The sequence below is a fragment of the Carya illinoinensis genome, chromosome 5, assembly GCF_018687715.1.
Source record: "Carya illinoinensis cultivar Pawnee chromosome 5, C.illinoinensisPawnee_v1, whole genome shotgun sequence".
NCBI lineage: Eukaryota > Viridiplantae > Streptophyta > Magnoliopsida > Fagales > Juglandaceae > Carya > Carya illinoinensis.
In genome coordinates this window covers 23,028,980-23,039,187 of record NC_056756.1, presented here as the reverse complement: position 1 = coordinate 23,039,187, position 10,208 = coordinate 23,028,980, and positions in this window count along the sequence as shown.

The following is a 10,208-nucleotide window of genomic DNA, read 5'->3' as shown; positions in this document are numbered from 1 at the left end:
GAGATAACCTACATTTGCTGGAGATTCCCACATTTACACTGTTTTCATATGTGAAAGCTTGTTGGAAATTTCCATTTTCCACATTTCTAGTTCATGTTTTACTCTTGAATATAATCGTTTATATTGTTAGTAATGTTGCATTTGGTTGTTCACAGAAAAAATAAGTTTTTTTTAGTAAGTTAAACTTTAAAACGATCAAATGACAATTGGCACACACTTCCCCTGCATTTTCTATATTTTAATACATGTGCTTATATTGTTTTCCTTTCTTTTCAAACTACCTAGAAATTGTTATTTGTATTCCAATATTTTCTTTTTTGTAATATATTGTTTACATGCTTTATGTATTTTAGGTACAAGGCTTGTCAGCCTGTGATGCTATTTTGCTAGTAAGCTGAAATGGAATTGGGTTTTGTTCTCGAACACATTTGTAGCTTAGTTTTCTTGTATTGAAAATTGTCATTGATCTCCCAAATATTAATATAGAATGGCTATTTGTTTTGGCAGGTGCTCAGTGTCACCACCTATATTTTTCTAGAGAATTTCCTAACCTTCTAGAAGCCTCCTAGTCCTTTGTAATCTGGTGGAATTGTGTAGAGTGATCTAGAAGGGGCGTTATAGACAATTCTAGAGTAGAAATCTAGAAAGTTTTTTACCTTTGGATTGATTACAAGTGTCACAATCCTAGCCATTCTTTGTACCAACAGCTCCCTATAAATAGAGGGGGTCTCATTTGTGTAAATCACCAAGCAATAGAGCTAACAAGTTCTCTAGAGCATCTCTCTCTATCTTCTCTCTCTAGTTTGTTCTCTATTGTCTTGAGTCCTTTAGAAGGCTTACTTAGGAGCTTTATGGAGAGAAAGCCTCCTAAGGCCGCATGGGTCGAGTGAAGGAATTCCAAGTCCATGACAGTTGGTATCAAAGCTATCCAGGTTGGGATGGCAGATACAAGCGAGATCACCATGGAGCACCAGGAGACAAGAAAGAGTAAGTGGTCGAAGGATTCAAGCTCTTCTATGGAGTCTCGTCTCGATGGCATCGAGAGGGCCATGGCCAAGATATTGGCCAAGATCGAGGAATGGGATCAGTCTCACAAGGAGGTGAGCACCCTTGGCAACACTGTGACGAGGATGAAGGTGGCGGTAGCGGATGTCAGGAACCGACTTGACATCGTGGAGCAAGGTTTGGAGGAGCTAGGATTGGAGGGCCAATCCGAATCGCTCAAGGAGTCCATTGTGAGCACCATCAACCCCACCATCGAAGCACAGCATGTTGAGAACGTTGCTTTCCAAGCCCGGGTCTTGGGGGAGCTAACAAAACTCCAAGAGCAAATGGAGGAACACCGCGTCGGTCTGGAGGAGACCAAGGCGGATTGGGCTGGATGCAAGCGGGCAGTGACCAATGGGGGCGCCTTCGGAGCTGGAATGAGGGTGACACCAAGGGTGGATACCCCCAAACCAAAGGTGTTCGATGGCAAGCGGGATGCCAAAGAATTGGACAACTACATGTGGCACATGGAACGCTACTTCGAAGCTTTGAACATGCAAGATGAGCATGTCAAGGTACGTACTGCCTCTCTCCACCTTACTAATCTTGCTGGTACTTGGTGAGATAGAGAAGGGTACTTGCACTATTGATTCTTGGGAAGAGTTCAAACGTGAACTCAAGAGGCAATTCTATCCCGAAAATGTTGCTATCAATGCGCGGAAGAGAATGAAGGAGTTGAAGCACACCTCTTCTATCCACAACTATGTTGAGGAATTTTCTGCCCTCATGCTTCAAATCACAAATATGAGTGAAGAAGATATCCTCTTCAACTTCATTGATGGTCTCAAATCTTGGGTGGCTCAAGAACTCAAGCGTCGTGGGGTCAACGACATCTCCACCGCCCTACCAGTGGCAGAAACCTTAGAAGAATTTGAGTATCATAAGAGTGACAACTCTTCAAAGCCCAAGTCTTCAAAGGATAATCACACTAAGGGTGGGGGAGCGAAGGGGTTCAAGCCCCCACAGTACAAAGACCGAAGAGACAAGCCTTTAACATCAAAGGAGGGCAAGAGGGACTACTCTCAAGACAAGAAGCCAAAATGATGTGAACCCCAATAGACTTGCTTTGAGACCCAACAACAATACTGGGAAAACAACCCCAAGAAAGCCAAACTCAGGTATATGGATGGAGAATCTAGACCCAATGAGAACCCGTTCAAAGAACCTAGATTATATCAAAATCTAGACCCATTGAAGAACCCGTCTCAAGAACCTAGATTACAAAGGAAGAACGCCACAAAGGTTTTGATTTACCCTTGATAAGTTCAGAAGTTCAAGAAGAACAAGAGGAGGTCACTCAACTCTCAATCACAATTCCATATGGTCTTGTAATTGGCCCATCTGGAATTTGCAAGGGATCTTTAAGGGTAGCTCCACCTTGGTTCCCATCACAAAAGATGCTTGCTTCCTATGTAACGGACCACATTGGGCTAGAGATTGTCCTAAGAGGAAGGCCCTCAACGCTATGTTGGAAGAGAAGGAAGTCCAAGAGAAGTCGCACCTGGGGTGTCTACAACTCTTTAACTCCCTCAAGGCAAGCACAAAGTCAACCACTAAGGATGGATCCTTGATGTTTGTAGAAGTACTCATCAATGGGAAGAAGAGTCATGCCATGGTCGATTCAGGAGCTTCTCACAACTTCATTAAGAAGGAAGAGGTTACACGGCTAGGGATTCCTCTTAAGAAGGGTCAAGGATGGTTGAAGACCGTGAATTCTGAGGCCAAACCCCTTGATGGTGTAGCTCATGGGGTGGAGCTACAACTTGGTACTTGGAAAGGTACGGTGGATTTCTCGGTCGCTCCTATGGATGACTTCAACATCGTGTTGGGGATGGAATTCTTAAGACAGTTCAATGTAGTGTCTCTTCCCCACTACAACTCGGTGTGTATCTTAGAAGGCGGTCCACGCATGATACCCACCGTGTCCAAGCTAAACACCACCCAGCTTCTATCCGCCATGCAATTCAAGAAAGGATGGAAGAAGGGCGAGGTGTCTTACTTGGCTTGTATGGAGGAAGGTGAAGTGAAGATTTCCTCCCCTCCACCCAAAGAGATCCAAAAGGTCCTCAGGGACTATGAGGATGTCATGCCGCCAGAGTTGCCCAAGCAACTACCACCTAGGTGAGAGGTGGACCATCAGATCGAGTTGGAACCCGACGCCAAACCACCTTATCGCATGTCACCTCCAGAGCATGAGGAACTAAGAAGGCAACTTAAGGAGTTACTTGATGCCGGATTCATCCAACCCTCCAAGGCATCATATGGGGCACCTGTGTTGTTCCAAAGGAAGCATGATGGGTCTTTGCGGCTGTGCATTGACTATCAAGCCCTAAATAAGGTAACCATAAAAAACAAATACCCAATTCCTTTGATTGCTGATTTATTTGATCAACTAGGCCATGCAAAATACTTCTCCAAGCTTGATCTAAGATCGGGATATTATCAAGTGAGGATTGCGGAAGGGGATGAAGCAAAGACAACTTGTGTAACTCGCTATGGAGCATACGAGTTCCTAGTGATGCCCTTTGGCCTCACAAATGCTCCAGCCACCTTCTGTACGCTCATGAGCAAGATCTTCCATCCCTATTTTGATCAATTTGTGGTAGTCTATCTAGATGATATCGTCATCTATAGTTCTATCGTTGAGGAACATGTAGAGCATTTAAGGGTTGTTTTCCGTGTCTTAAGGGAAAACCAACTCTATGTCAAGAAGGAGAAGTGCTCATTTGCACTAAACAAAGTCCATTTCCTTGGCCACAAAATCCAAGGTGGAAAACTCAGCATGGAAGAGGGGAAAATTGAGGCAATCAAGAAGTGGGAGGCACCGAGCTCCGATCCTTCCTTGGGCTTGTCAACTATTATAGGAGATTTATAAAGGGATATTCCACAAGAGCATCCCCCCTCACCGACTTGCTCAAGAAGAACAGGACCTGGGAGTGGTCATCAAGGTGTCAGGAAGCCTTTGAAGATCTGAAGATAGCCATCACGAAGGAACCGGTCTTGGCCCTACCAGATTGTACTAAGCCTTTTGAGGTACAATCCGATGCATCAGACTTTGCCATAGGGGGAGTTCTCATGCAAGAGGGACGTCCCATTGCATATGAGAGTCGCAAACTGAACGAGACTGAAAGAAGATACACCATACAAGAGAAGGAGATGACGGCTATATTCACTGCCTCAGAGTTTGGCAACACTATTTGCTTGGGTCCCGTTTTGTAGTCAAGACAGATAACATTGCCACTAGTTACTTCCAAAGTCAGAAGAAACTAAGCCCAAAACAAGCTAGGTGGCAAGACTTCTTGGCAGAATTTGACTTTATCTTCGAATACAAACATGGGAAGGCCAACCTTGTTATTGATGCACTAAGTAGGAAGTGTGAACTTTCTGCTATCACTCAAGTTCAAGGAGAGCAACTTGATGTGATCCGTGAAGGCATGGAGCATGATCCCTTAGCCAAGAACTTGGTAAGTATGGCTAAGGAGGGAAAACTAAAAGATTCTGGGTAGAGGACGGTCTTCTCTACACCATAAGGCTGCAAATCTATGTCCCAAAGTGGAGAAACCTACGGAGGAACCTCATCAAGGAATGCCATGATTCCTTGTGGGCTGGACATCCAGGCCAAAGACGTACTCGAGCTTTGCTGGAAGCTTCCTACTATTGGCCTCAATCGAGAGATGAGGTGGAACTCTACGTAAAGACTTGTCTTGTGTGTCAACAAGACAAGGTGGAGAATCAAAGTCCTGCAGGATTACTAGAACCACTATCCATTCTTCTCATCCATGGGAGAGTGTGAGCATGGATTTTATAGTGGCTCTACCTAAATCCGAGGGTTGCGGTACCCTCATTGTGGTGGTAGATCGATTCTCCAAGTATGCCACCTTCATAGCGGCCCCTAAGGATTGCTCAGCTGACGAAACTGCAAAGTTATTCTTCAAGCATGTGGTGAAGTATTGGGGCTTACCACGGAGCATCATTAGTGATCGGGACTCTTGCTTCATAGGAAAGTGTCAAGACTATTCAAGCTTATGGGATCTGCCCTACATTTCTCTACCAGCTTTCACCCTCAGACAGATGGGCAAACTGAGAGGGTGAATGCCTTGTTGGAGCCATTGAGTGCTTTTCTTGCTATTGCTTTTATTTGTTTTTTTTTTTTTTTAATGTATTGTAGTATTTGTGACACCATGAAAAAGAAAAAAAAGGAAAATGGAATTATTGGCTGTAAGGGTAGGTTTAGTTGGTCTAAAGTTACTGAATCCCACTTTTAACATGCTTTATAGCACCTAGGTCAATTCAGAATATATCCAAACAATGCCTTCTTAGATTATCCAACGTTTCTCACTTCTTCTTTTTCTTTTTCGTGAAGTAATTTATTTAACTAGTATTTTTTGTTTTTATGATGAAGCTTTACATTTATTATATAATCTTTTGATCTATATTTCATTTGTTTTAATCTTTTTAGTCATTGACAAAGATTATAATGTTCGATGTTTTAATAAAATTTACAGTTATCCATGCAATTCAAAATATAAAATATATTAATTACTTTTCTTACAAAGAATTGCTTTTATACCTTAGAGGCGTTGGAGCATTCATTTGCCCCTTGAATGGCTGAACAAAAGGGAATATGTATTTTTATTTTGTTAATAACTGCAATATATCATCAATAATGATCAATTGCTTGTATTGTTGCATTGGAGGGTTAGTAACGCACATATTACATACATATATATATATACATACATATGTGTGCGAGAGGGCTTGATTTTTATTTTTATTTTTAATTTCGGACAAATAGCAAGTCTTTTGGTTTCTCCATCTTCTTCATTAGGGTTCTTTAGCTGTCTCATGCCATCATCTCTCATGGACTATTATTTCTCAACGTCTATCCTTCATCCTAGATAAAATTATTTACCAGTCTTTTAATTTGTTGCATTTCAAATTTATCAGCGTAATGGACTATTTTAATCTTTTTACTTGTTTACACAATACGCAAATGTTTGAAGTTTTAATGAAAGAATATATAAGATATTTTAGTTATTTCGTTTATAATATAATCGCTTTTATATTGTATATTATTTCAAATATTATATAATTAATATATACTATCTTATATTAAACATTTTATACTAATATATGCTATCTTTTTTAAGGTGTTGGCGCATTCAATTGCTGCAACCGTGGATGGCAGAACAAAAGAAGGTATATATATATATATTGTTTTATTAATTATTGTAATATTTCTGTGCAAGAAGGGCCGTGACTTGCATTTTTTACTTTAATTCCTTTTTTTCTCTCCATATTCTTGGTATTCTCGTCTAATACGTTTCTTAAGTTTGGTTAAACTAATGATATTTTTGGAAGAATTAGAAGAAAGTAACCTACTACTACAGAAAAGCAATTGCTGAAGAAAAGGTTTCATGCAAGGTCAATCTTTAATCAAATATCTCTCTCTTTCTATTTCTCTCTCTTTGCCTAAAACTCCTTAATATGCACGTGAACACATACATACACAAACAAGCACATACACACACATACATAGTGACGTACGTATACACACACATATACGTCCATACACACACACATACACATACATACAAACAAACACATACATACATAGTGACATACGTATACACACACATATACGTCCATACACACACACATACACATACATACAAACAAACACATACATACATATACATATACACATACACACACATACACATACGTACATACTAACATACATACATATACATACACACACGCATACACATACATACTAACATACATATACATATACGTATCATACATACATACATACATAAATACACAAACAAACATACATACACACATACATAAATACATAAAAACATACATATATATACATACATACAGACATACGTATATACATACACAAACACATACATACAAACAAACACATGCATACAAACAAACATATATACAAATAGACATACATACACAAACACATACATACATACATACAAACAAACATACATACACAAACAAATATATACATACACACACATACATGCATGCATACATATATATACACATACACACATATATATACATCCACATACATCATACATGCATGTATACGCATAATACAAGATACATACATATACACATACACATACACATCCATATACCTACATACATACATAAATACATACACAATCATCCATACAATTCATACACACACACACACACATACACACAAACATACATACGTACATATAGAAATACATACACACTCATACACAAATACATACAAACATACACATATATACATACATACATACACAAACACATAAAAGCATACATACACACATACATACATACTTGGGCATATACACACATACATGAATACATATGGGCGTGCGACAAACTTTGAAGAAGAGGAAATTGGAGTAAAGATAATGATCCTGAAGATATTTGAGTTATTGTTATATTTTTTTTGTTCACTTTCTATGGAAAACATGACTTGATTTTTTTTTTTTTTTTTTGAGTTTGAGACAAATAGTCGAGGCTTTTTTGGTTTCTCTGTCTTCTTCATTTGGTTCTTTTGCCGTCTCATGTTATCATCTCTTCTGCACTATTACTATTTAAGGTATATCCTCCGTCCTAGACAAATTTACCTTAGTAGTTTAATCTAGTTCATTTCAAATTTTTTTATCATAGTTAACTATTTTAGTCCTTTAAATTTTTTACAATAATTCAAATGATTGAAACTTTAATGAGATTTATACTATCAATTAATCTTAAACATTAAATTTAATTGTTTTACTTACAAAAGAAGCACTTTTTTATATTATTGATGGGAACCAAGGTGGAGCTACCCTTAAAGATCCCTTGCAAATTCCAGATGGGCCAATTACAAGATCAAGAGCCAAGAAGATCAAGGAAGCAATGCAAGGATTGGTGCAATCCACTTGGGATGAAGCTAGGAAGAGCCCAACACTCAAGATGGGCTTCAAGGAAAAAGAACCAGTTTTGATCCACTTGATACAAGCTATGGAAGACATGACTTAGAGATTGGGCCTATTGTTGTTAAGGCTTTCAATTTGTTTAACGGTATTTTATTATTAGTTTAGAAGAAGTGGGCTTGAGGATGCTTGGCCCACGTATGTCTTATTTCTAATGGACTGGGGTTATTTTTGGGAAGGCCTTGTATTTTTGGCCAAGGGTTTATTTGGAAAGCTAAAACTTTATGGCACTAGTGTTTCAGAAGTAACTGTAGCGCGGCGTATGGCACTGTTCATGCTACAGTACTGATGGGCCCCAAGGCAGATCAAGTCTTAAGGATCAATTACAAGATTAAGAGCCACGAAGATTAAGGGAGCAATGCAAGAATTGGTGCAATCCAATTGGGATGAAACTAGCAAGAGCCCAACACACATGATGGGCTTGAAAGAATGAGAACCAGTTTTGATCCACTTGATCCAAGCTATGGAAGACACGACTTGAGCCGATTGTTATTAAAGACCATGGACTTATTTATTTCATTGAAATGACTTATTTTATTAGTCAAAGGAATTATTCTAGAATAATTGGGCTTGGGAGATGTCTAGCCCATATGTCTTATTTCTAATGAACTAGGGTTTTTGGGAAGGCCTTGTATTTTGGCCAAGGGCATATTTGGAAAGTTATTAATTTATGTGAACTAGGGTTTTAGAAGTTACTGTAGCGCGGCACTGTTCACGCTACAGTATCCGCGGCACTATTCCTTTAGGGTTTTGGGAATTATTTATTTAAGGCACTTGTAGCCTCATTTGAGAGGTAAGACATTATTTTATTTCGAATTTTAATTGTGAGTGAGTTTTCTCCTCTTGTTCTTAATTGAACTCTTGAACTTATCAAAGGTAAATCACAACCTTTGTGGCGTTCCTCCTCGTAATTTGGGTTCTTGAGACGGGATTTCAACGGGTCTAGATTTTGATATAATCTAGGTTCTTGAAACGAGTTCTCAACGGGTCTAAATTCTCCATCCATAGACTTGAGTTTGGCGTTCTTGGGTTTGTTTTTCCAATATTGTTGTTGGGTCTCAAAGCGAGTCGATTGGAGTTCACATCAAGTACCCGACGCATTGTTTACTTAGGGTTTTTGGGGATTGTCTATTTAAACCACTTGTAACCTCATTTGAGAGGCAGACCGTATGGAATTGTGATTGAGAGTTGAGTGACCTTCTCTTGTTCTTCTTGAACTTCTGAACTTATCAAGGGTAAATCAAAACCTTTGTGGCGTTCTTCCTTTGTAATCTAGGTTCTTGAGACGGGTTCTTCAATGGGTCTAGATTTTGATATAATCTAGGTTCTTTGAACGGGTTCTCATTGGGTCTAGATTCTCCATCCATATACCTGAGTTTGGCTTTCTTGGGGTTGTTTTCCCAGTATTGTTGTTGGGTCTCAAAGCAAGTCTATTGGGGTTCACATCAATTATATATTATAGAATTAATAGATATTATCTTATTACCAAGTATTTTACATTAATAGATGTTATTTTTTCAAGGCGTTGAGGCAATTTAGTCGCAAAAGCTTTGGATAGAAGAAAGGAAGGCGCTATCTATATATATTTTATCAACTCAACTATGCATTGCAAGGTTACTTACGATTTGTTTACATTTTTCTATTTTGCTACACATATTTTGGTACTCTCATCTAATTCAATTCTTAAATTTCATACTAACGATATTTTGGAATGAATGAAATGAATACCATTTACAACAGAAAGACGATTGCTGCGAAATGAATGACTCATCCAAGGTTAGTAACTTAATCACTCTCTTAAACGTTCGTATTTCGTAAACGATACACATATAAAAATACATAAACACATACATACATATATACATACAAACACGCGCGCACACACACATACATATACATACATAAATACATACATACACATACATGTTTCATATGTACTTTCATGCATACACATACATTATACACAAGCACACATACACATTACATACATATATGTACATACATACATTATACACAAACACACACATAATTACACAAACATACTTACATACATATACATGCATACATACCTATAGACACACACATACACAAACACATACGTACACAATACATACATGCATACATACATACATTACATATATACACACAAACACATTC